The following is a 9269-nucleotide window of genomic DNA, read 5'->3' as shown; positions in this document are numbered from 1 at the left end:
TTGAATAAGCGACCAAAGATTACATATTGTGGCTTTAAATAGGAATTTTTTATTTTTAGATTTTCATTGCTTTAAGTGGTAAATCAAAGTTAAACTGTCTAAATGTTATGTAAACTGTGATCCTCAATAAGAAATTTGAGAAGCATTGCTTCTAATGTAATTCACTGCAAATATTTTTGTTGCTACATTTTGGTCACCAAATGTATTAATTTACATGAATTAAATTAAGTTTACTCTAGAGTCTTGCTTCTCAATTAGGAAGGTATTACAAATAATAGTAATAATAGTAATAATTTATAGTAATAGCCTGAACTACAAGTTAAGTCGTCACCTTTATTTATATAGCGCTTTTTACAATGCCGATTGTTTCAAAGCAGCTTCACAGTGTTAAACAGGAAAATCATGCAACAGAATTTGATTCAGCTGTACAGCCGCTCTGGAGAAAACAGTGATGTCATCCAACACATTCAATTATCTGTCAATGCGGTCGGATCAGTAGTTGAATATTTAGTGTCCCCAACTGAGCAAGTCAAAAGCTAAAGGCGACAGAGGCAAGGAACTAAAACTCCATCATTACTCCATTTATTGTAACATTTTAATTAAAGGTTTAATATAATAAATCAATAAAATGTGTATCATGATATTAATAACCAGAGAGACAGTTCAGATACTTAAAACAGCATAGCATTTAACAAAGGAATAAACTAAAAAGAAAGTTTGAAAAACTCATTACAGCTAAGAGATGATCTCTTTTGAATATGTATTATCTGATTTACTCTAACATCCTTGAGAGTCTCATCAGAACTTAAATAATTCATGAGGGACTGCATGATAGAGATGTATCCTGAAACTCAAGAGTGCGGTCATGTTGCTGTCATGGCGATGGAGCTCTGATAGACTGATATTCAGCAATGCATCTGACTCAAGAAAATATGCTTGTTTCAAGTTATCAAATGTTCCCCTAACCTTCTTTCTGATGTTTAAAAATCGTTGAAAACTGTTAGTGTTTGAATGTCACAGATAAGACAAAACACTCCAAATTTTAAATTGCACAAAACAAAATGTAATATCTACCAAATTTAAATTTTAAAGCAGCATTTCACTGTCCCTGATTTTGTTTTGTTTTTTCATCAACTTATTAATAATTTTAGACTTTTCCAGACCTGGAAAATCACTATCCCATGACTAGGATGTGTCTTTATTGGCGCACTATCTTTCAGTTTCAGAATTCAGCCTATTTTTTCACCATATGGTTTTGGTGTGGAATATTCTGGGTATTTTGTTAATTGCACGCAAGACCGCCATCAACGGATTGAGTCTGAGGAAAGATGAGTCAACAATGCTGTTCCAAGGTAAAATAGTACATTTTATTTAACATAACAACCATTCATTAAAAAATGAGATTAGGCTACAATACACGCTTGAAAGCATATGTAGTTTTAAAAGTGCACTATGTTTTTTTTTTTTTCCGTACACTAGAGGTTGCCTATTCAAAACAAAGGCGTAGTTTGGTGACGCCAAGTTTGAGCGCAGAATCTTGGGAATCCCGGTGGAAAAGACTCAGGATAGGACTCGGGCAGAAATCATGTTCATGGATGTGATTATTAATGTTACTGTAGTATGAAGCAGAAGCAGGAGTGACTATTAATAAGAAGAGCGCAACACAAGCCTCGCAAGCAGCGGGACCTTTATTATGGCATAGTCGCCGGCGGGACTTTTTTTATGCCACAGTCGCCGGCGCCATTTCCGCTTTTCCGGTCATGAGCAGTGTTGGGGTAAGTTACTTTGAAAAGTAATGCATTGCAATATTGCGTTACTCCCTTAAAAAGTAACTACTTAGTTACTTTTTAAGAAAAGTAATGCGTTGTGTTACTTTTGCGTTACTTTTTCTGACCTGGGCTTGTTTTTGTTTTTTGTTTTATAACAAAAAAGTTCTATTTTTGAGCAACGGTAAAGACCTCTTCATACCAATATTGAAATAATAAGCCCCAGGCTGAGGTAAAAATGTCAATTCACGCATGAACAGTAGAGGGCGCAGCTCTGCTGTGCTGCCCTTCTGGATAATGGTAGAATAGGATGCAGGAGAAAAAAGCTTTACCAATAAAAACAAAAAATCTAGTAATTTTCATCATCAAAGGTCAGCAGCAAGACATTGGTAAATGAAATTGTGGCGAGGTGGACGAGCGAGAGACATGGGAGGAGCGAGCGAGATCGGTGTGCGTGATTGAGAATGAACGTCACCTGCGAGGCACACCGGTCTCGAGTCCTCTCATGAGGGAGCACGGAGACATAACAGGACGAGCGACTCAAATGAAGGACGAGAGAGGACCAGGCCTGGATTTTAATTTGTGTTTTATTTATGTTTTGTTATGTGTGTGCGGCAGTCGTCCGTGAGGGGCTGCCGCTTTTACTTTCACTTTGTTTGTATTCTTTTTGATTAAAGTATGTTGTATTGTTCGCCGGTTCCCGCCTCCTTCTTCCCACACGAACGAACTTTACTACAGAAATATAAAGGTAGATTATGCATAAAAATAGTTGTTTTATTTAACATTTAATTATTGGAGGTTTGCATAGTATTCTGATTTTGCATTTGACTGATTTTATTCATTTTGAGGAGTACAGAATCTTTATTGTGCAAGTGAGATAAATAAATGCTCACATTTAGTCTAGAACTACAATAACCATCATGTTTACACACAACGCCTCTGCACTTATTTTTCTCAACATGGGGGCAGGAGAGCTGTCAGTCAAATTAATGTGAAAAAGTAACTCAGATATTTTGTTGTAAATTTCAAAAGTAATGCGTTACTTTACTAGTTACTTGGAAAAGGTAATATTATTATGTAACTCAAGTACTTGTAATGCGTTACCCCCAACTCTGGTCATGAGTATGGCCCTGTCCCAAATGGCACACTTTATGTGCACTTTCAAGTCCACAAGACCGCAGGGTGTTCCATTTGTCATTTTAGGTCTCAGAAGGGTGCTCGTGAGGGTCCCCTTTGAGGTCGATATGCGCCCTCGATGCGCATTTCTGCCGAGCCCGCACTGGTGTGGGTCACGCAGCAGACTTCTTCCCAGCAGTCAAAGCGGCATTACGTAGTGAAAGTGCGGACTCAGAGGAAGACCGTGAGGGTTTAGGGTGCCATTTGGGACAGGGCCTGTGAGGTAACGCAGCTCTGTTTAACATATTAGATACATCTGAGTGGGTTGAAAATGAGGTTATGACGTTACTCTGTGCGTTCTCTCGGCGGCTGAGTAAAGCGTTTCTGTAGAATAAAACCGGAAACCGAGGGGAACGCAGATATGACGCCATTGACAGGCGACTCCCTCACACGTCCCGGTTCCTTGGGTAAAATAAAAATTTCTCACGATTTACAAATAGCTGGAAACATTTGGGATATTGTAAGTACTCAACTGAACAAAAATTATAAAACACTGGCCTAGTGGTTTTTGGATATTTTACTGAATTTTTTTTTACATAGTGCACCTTGGCGTTAAAAAATAGAGACGAGTCAGGGTTAGGGTTAGGGTTTTTTTGGGTTTAAAATTAACCAAAATAAATTTTTGAGCAAGTACATACACTCTAAAAAAAAAAAGGTTCTATATTGCACCAAAAATGGTTCTTGGCTCGTAATCATAGGGGAACCTTTTTTAGTGCTATATAGCACCAATTTTGGTGCTTCAGTGGTTCTTCAGCGGTTCTTCAGAGGTTCTTCAGCGGTTCTTCAGAGGTTCTTCACCGGTTCTTTGACTAAGGTGCTATATAGCACCTCTGAAGAACCGCTGAAGAACCACTGAAGCACCAAAATTGGTGCTATATAGCACTAAAAAAGGTTCCCCTATGATTACGAGCCTTTTGTTTTAGAGTGATAACCAGCCAGTGTTCAATACTATCTGCTCACCTTAGCTCGATTTACAACGGTAAGCTTGTAATAATGTTTTTAATTCCAGTGGTACTGGTGGATTTCCGCGGGAAATTCAAGCATATCTTCGCGTCATTACGTCACATCTGTACACATAAATAAGGTGTCCCGCAGGGCCGTGCAGAGAGTTCTTCAGGGGCAGGGGCTCAAATGTAAAAAAGGGGCAATATATATATCCTTATGCTCATCGAGCCTGCATTTATTTAATCAAAAATAAAACAGTAGCCTAATATTGTGAAATATTATTACAATGTTCTTTTTAACTTTTTATTAATCAAAGAATGTTGAAAATAGTATCACAGTTTCCATCATTGACATTAAATCCTCATATTAGAATGATTTCTGAATGATCATGTGACACTGAAGAGTGGAGTAATGATGCTAAAAATACAGCTGTGATCACAGGAACAAAATATATTTAAAATTATTTAAAAATAGAAAACCATTATTTTAATAATATTTCACAATATTGCTGTTTTTTATCAAATAAATGCAGGCTTGATGAACATAAGAGACTTCATTCATAAATCATGCTGCATAATATTAAAAACTGGTAACGTTAATATAATAAAGTCCTTTCACGTAACCATTTCGCCAGCCTACACTTCGCATAATAGGTCTGTAGATGCCGGTGGCACTTGGGTTTTGTTAACTTTGATAGTTTCATGAAATAGTAAACAGTGTATCAATATACATAAATACAAGTGAATTTAACACTACTTACCATTAATGCGACTTTTGCTGCTGCATGGTTTTGTGCAGTGATTTATTTGTTGTCAGTTAAAATCCATTTTGTCAGTGATGCAATTTATAAAATGAGACAAACCGCAGGAAATCGTTCCACAAACGTTAGTTCGTCTGTCCATGTCATTTTCAACCGATTTATGAATAAGAACAGAAAATTACCACTTCACATCGCCTAATGGAATTTTAACTTGCTTTGCCAGATCACGATTGGTTGGTGTATATCAGTGATGCGCGGGTCAATGTATAAACAACCCGCACCCGACCGACGTTTTCAACTAACCCGCCCGCAACTCGGACCGCAAAAAAAAAAGAAGAAAATATTGTACCCGACCCGCTTCCTGACCCGCATTTTTTAAAAGTAGTAAATGCTCATCGTAGCTCATTGGGCCATTGAGAAAATGTTTCAGGCCCTGGCGTGGTGTGCTCAGAGGTGCAGCAGCGAGAGCAGGAAGTTCTTGCGGCGGCCCATCATTTTCCATTTCAGCTCCAGATGCATATTATTGATGAACGCGATGTTTATGTTTCGACCCGGCTTGAAGAATTCATCAGCCCACATTTGGAAAAGTGTGAAAGCCCTTAGGAGCGCAAACTGTTATTTTTCTGAATGCTGTAGCCTATGATATAGCCTAGTGTTATGTAATACAGGCTTGATTTATTCATTTATTTCGTTTAATTTTCTTAACAATTAAGATGCTGCATGTGTTTATCCAGTCTAATCGAAGTGTGCGTCTCTCCCCCGACTTTCCCAACAAAAATCCCGCCCCCTCTCAGAAAATACATAAAACTGACTTTAAATGCGTTTAAAAGTAGCCTATTAAAATGGTACAATGGCATTGCTCAGTTCAACGTTTTGGGAAATCGGGCATTTTGTCCCGCGTCAGCATTTATTCAAAAGTTAATAACGCTCAACATTCAAAAGGTAAATAAGGATTTATTGACGATCCGACCGACCGTGACCCGAATATCATTAAAAATATTTTTGGATGACTCGTAACCGCGGGTGGCCGCGGGCACCCGCTCATTTTGGATCAACCCGCGCATCACTGGTGTATATACATGACAAACGGGCATTGGTGAATTGTGTAATACTTTAAAATATATAATATATAGATTTGTAATTAAATCAACACATTAGCTCTGATTATGGAGGGGGGAAAAAATTGGTTTATTTTTTCCCTGAGGCCACACACTCTCTGAAAGGACCATATTTGGCTCGAGAGCCGTTTCCGAACAGAGGAAAATCAGCAGTCAATCAAAACGCGCGCAACCCATAGCAACGCGTTACGGCAACGCCTCAACAGAAATTGTCCGACTTTTGAGCCCGTTACTATTGTTTACATTGTCATGTTATAATAATCACATTTATTTAGTTTTATTGACCACGATATTATCATTGATATTTGTCTGAGAGGGGCACTTTTGATTCATTTTGAAAAAGGGCAGGGGCTCGAGCACCCAAAGCCCCCCCCCTCTGCACGTGCCTGGTGTCCCGGCTAGTAGGCTATATAGCGTGTGAGGATGTTGGAGGTGGAGATTTATAGCCTTTTCTCAAAGCACTTGATATAATTTGATGGCGGATCCAGAAAGGTTCAAACGACAATCATCAGTGACAACTGGAGATTCACCTGCTGTAAAATGCAAAAGACAGAAAAAAAGAGACTGCAACCGGGCCCATGCGAAAACAACGATAAAAAGGACTTTTGAAAGGTGGAGTGAACTGTTTTGAAGGGATTCAAAACGGACGCAGGGACGGGTTTTTTTTCTTCTGCTGAACAGGTAAGACATTTCAAAGGTTAAATTATGTAACAGTAGCACAATTGCTCACTTAATTCATACAGTTACTGAGTTTTCTTTGTTGTGCCTTTCTCGTTTTGCTATGTGCAAATGGTAAATATAAATTATTTTGTGCTAGCTGAGAGGGAACAATTCACCTTTACACCTCACCTAATTTGTTGGCATATGACAGTTAGAAATGAGACTGTACCTACAGAAATGGAAACTGAACTAGAGGTAGCCCTAATACACATGAAATGTAGTCACGCAATGCTGATGTTGTTATTAACATTACAAATTTGAAAACAAAGAATAATTTGCACGGTTTGACGTGATATGATAAGTGGTCGTTAGATTTGATCATCACAATTTATTGCAATGCTTTTTTCCCTTAGTTGGTCAGAACAAAAGTGGATGTTAGCTACTTGTTCAGATGACATATTCCGGTGAAAATTCTTATGTTGAGGTAGCCTGACGTTGTCATACTCAATTCTAGTCAGAATATGAGTCGGATACTGCTCCGTTGGGCTGTGATTATGGGGCGTGTTTCAACCGAACCAGGAAAGACCTCAATTGGATAGACCTACAACCAATCAGAGCAACGGAGCGACACATAACGTTAGCTGTCAAATGTCAACAGAACTCAACGGCACTGTGTTGCCAAGTCCACGGGTTGAAGCGACCCCAATTATGTGATGTACAGACCCAGGAATGCGAATTTTAGCTGCCAGTCCTGCCAAAATAACACATATTTTACCCCCCAAATGCCTTTTTTTCCCGGAGAACCCCCCTGGAAAGCTATTGGGCTTGTTTTTGGCTAGTTTTGAGGAACGTTAGCAATTGGGCGGGTTTCGTTGTAAAAACTTGGCAACCCTGTCTGCACGCACGCTGGAATAAGTAACCTAACGTTAGAAGAAAAAGATGAGTGTAAACGATCTTTGCCGGTGTTGTAAAAAAAGAACTTAAGGATACACAGAGTACTTACCAACACGATCATCGAGAAATAGTAAAGGTGAATGCATATACGAACAAGTTCTCCGTTTAGGATTAGAACAAATTTAACCCAAGCGCTCTTTGATGACGTGGATGATTACGTTACTGTTGATCATCTGTCCATCATCGTCTAAAGCCCGCCCTGACAATTTCATTGGTCCGAACAGCTTCTGTTCGGGCATAATTACTTCTCTATTGAGCAAGTCCAGACCGAACTGCCCGAGTAAAAATTTTGTGGGCGGGGCTAAGTTCGGTTGGCATCCAGGCTAATGTTGAGGCACAATTCACGTAAAATTGATAATTCCACGGATAGCTGCAATTGCGGATTTCGAACAGAGATGGCGACAAAGAGGAAAAACTACAGACTGCAGCTTTAACCCTTTGGTGCTCTTCGGTCATTTCTGACTGGAAAATTTTCATTCATCGAATGATATGAAACGCCTCGGTTACGGATGTAACCCTCGTTCCCTAAGGAGGGAACGGAGACGTAACGTTAGTGACTAACGAATGGGGGTTTCGCTTAGAAGCCTATCATCTTCGAGCTTAGAGAAAACGCCCAATGGCGTGCCAATGCCATGGGCATGCGGAATTTGCATACGTGACTCCGCCTCACTGCGTGAGTATATAAGGAAGTACGTGGCAATATCGCATTATGTTACCTGCTTGAGGAGCCAAACTGAACTCTGCATTCCAGGTAGCACAGCTGATGTGGCAACGGGACGTTACGTCTCCGTTCCCTCCTCAGGGAACGAGGGTTACATCCGTAACCGAGACGTTCCCTTTCGTTCAGTCACTACGACGTAACGTTAGTGACTAACGAATGGGGGTCCCAATATAATCACGCCACTCAGCTGTCTTCCAGTGCCCTGCGTAAGTGTGAGTACCCTGTCGTAAGACTAGTACGGACGAAGGACTCCCACTTAACACAGGATTACCAAGGTACACTGGGAAGCATATCCCAGTGAGGGAATGCCAAAGATGCCTACCCGTGGGGAGGACTTAAGAGACACATATGACCCGATTAGGGGCTGCATATGGAGATGTCTAGGGTACCAGCCGAAGGTGGATTTTTAACCCTAGGGTTGACGGGGGACACGCCAAGGTAAGAAACCCGCTCGCTGCGGAGACTTACGGTGAAATACACATGTGGCGGTCGCCGGAGGGGAACCATGCACACGGGGCACCTGGCCGGAGACGAGGGTCTGGGCTCGCTTAGAGGGCAGACACACAGGTATCGGCGTAGGCAGTGCTGGAGGAACTCAGGGCTCTCTGGGAGCTCACCTGAGGGAAAATATCGCACGTATCCAGTCCGAGGAGTGGAGTGGCGAGCAAGCGAAGACACCAAAGCCTAGTCCATTACCGGCCCCTCGGGGGGACGAGTACATAGTCGGACACTGGCTCCACTCGGAGATTGTAGAATCTGGCGAATGTGTTAGGTGTCGCCCAGCCTGCAGCTCTGCAGATGTCTGTTAGCGAGGCGCCATGCGCTAAAGCCCAAGAGGAGGCAATACTCCGAGTGGAGTGTGCCCTCACACCAAGGGGACATGGTCGACCTTGCTGCTGGTAAGCCAAAACAATGGTGTCCACTATCCAGTGAGACAGCCTTTGCTTTGAGAGAGCACTTCACTTCCGCTCTCCACCATAACAGACAAAGAGCTGGTCTGAGGTCCTGAACACTGCGTCATGTCTACATAGGCGCGGAGAGCGCGTACTGGACAGAGCAATGCCAAGGCTGGGTCTGCCTCCTCCAAAGGCAGCGCTTGCAGGTTCACTACCTGGTCTCTGAAGGGAGTGGTAGGAACCTTGGGCACATATCCAGGCCGGGGTCTCAGG

The sequence above is a fragment of the Gobio gobio genome (genome assembly GCF_949357685.1).
Source record: "Gobio gobio genome assembly, chromosome: 3".
Lineage (NCBI taxonomy): Eukaryota > Metazoa > Chordata > Actinopteri > Cypriniformes > Gobionidae > Gobio > Gobio gobio.
The sequence above is the reverse complement of the archived record's forward strand: the minus strand, read 5'-3'. Positions refer to the sequence as shown.